Source organism: Octopus bimaculoides, chromosome 6 (assembly GCF_001194135.2).
Source record: "Octopus bimaculoides isolate UCB-OBI-ISO-001 chromosome 6, ASM119413v2, whole genome shotgun sequence".
NCBI lineage: Eukaryota > Metazoa > Mollusca > Cephalopoda > Octopoda > Octopodidae > Octopus > Octopus bimaculoides.
Window position 1 is genome coordinate 94,855,047 of NC_068986.1, and position 1,908 is coordinate 94,856,954.

Sequence of the window (1,908 nt, forward strand, 5' to 3'; positions counted from 1 at the left end):
ATATTATTCCAGTCCCAAAACGAGTTATACATGTATTTCAAAGGGCCAGCCTTATCAAATTCTGTGTCACGCTGAAACTCCCTGAGATCTACGTTAAGGGAAAGCATGTCTGTGGAGTGCTCAGCCATTTGTACATTAATTTCACGAGCAGGCTGTTCCGTTGATCGGATCACCCGGAACCCTTGTCGTCGTAAGCGACGGAGTGCCAGTGTCAGTTAGTACCTGGTTTGTATCTGGTAAAGCATGTTGGGTAGTTATTTTCCTTAATCGCTTAATCGCTTAATGCTGGATTTTCTATCTCTACATCACTACATCAGTCCTTTATACATACTAAATAATTCTATATATATGCGGCCTTGGCAGTGGTTGGAAGGAATCATAGGTAAAACACAAACTTTAGTAGACGGCATTCCAATAGAAATTAGTGTTAATGCTCTCCGTCTTCTTTGATTTCGTGTTGAAAACCCAGCAGTGGTCGAAATTGTTGATTTCCATCATTTTCCAACCTAACATATATTCTGTCCGCTTCTCGAAAGAAGAGATGAGTATGAGAAAAGAATAAAGTCAACAGTAACAAATTTTAAGTGGTTTGTATTCCTGTTCGCGCGCGCGCATATATATGAAGGCTCTGATTATCTCATTGCAGCTGCACTGGGTGAGACATGTTTGCAGATGGAGAGCGGCAGGCTCCCAAAGGCAGTTTTCTATGCTGAAATGTATCAGAGTAGATGGAGCCGTGGTGGTCAAAGGTTTTGATACAGAAATGTGAGGAGAAGGCATTGGAGCACGACGAATGGCACTTATCGCTGAAGCTCATAATTCCATCTATTGACAAGAAACAACAGAGAGAACACGAAAGAGTACATGAGAGGCATCATTTCTCCATTGCGTCAAGTAGCTTCAACTGCAGCAGATGTCATCGCTATTGCAGATCAAGAATAGACGCTGTAGCGCGTATGCGAGCCTGCCGGAGGTGATTATTGAACAAGAGTAGTCAATATCGACCTATGAAGAACAGCCGTAGAAGATCTATGTACATTCATACATACATCATGCATGCATACATGATGCATGTATACATGCATACATACATACATACATGCATACATACATACATATATAAAGGATAAAATCGGTAAAATCATATATATAATTATAATCAAAGGCATAGAAAAGTTTTGCCTATATGCTGAAAAGAGACGCTAAATCGTCTAACCACCTTTGTCCTTAATTATAAATATACTTACATATTTAGATACATACATACATACATCATGCATACATGATACATATATACATAGATACATCATACATCATACATATATACATACATCATACATACATACATACATGCATACATACATTCATACATACATACATACATACATACATATTGGTTTCAAATTACATCGACCCCAGTGCTCAACTGGTACTTGTTTTATCGACTGTGAAAGGATGATAGGTGGAGGCGCGTGGCTTAGTGGTTAGGGTGTCAGTAAGATTGTGGTTTCGATTCTTGGACCGGGCGACGCGTTGTGTTCTTGAGCAAAACACTTCATTCCACGTTGCTCCAGTCCACTCAGCTGGCAAAAATGAGTAACGCTGCGATGGACTGGCGTCTCGTCCAGCTGGGGGGAAACACATACGCCATAGAAACCGGGAAACCGGGCCCATGAGCCTGGTTAGGCTTTAAAAGGGAGAAGTAGAAAGGATGATAGACAAAGTCGACCTTGACAGAATATACTTACAAGAATCTTAATATTAATGCATCAATAGAATGTTGGCGGATCCTAGGAATAAAAACAGCAACCAATTAAAAACAGAGCTGGCTTATTCCCTCTGCCTCGGATCATAAAATAAAAGCATGCTCAGTTATGAAAGGTAGGTACCCACTTGAACCAATAAGGT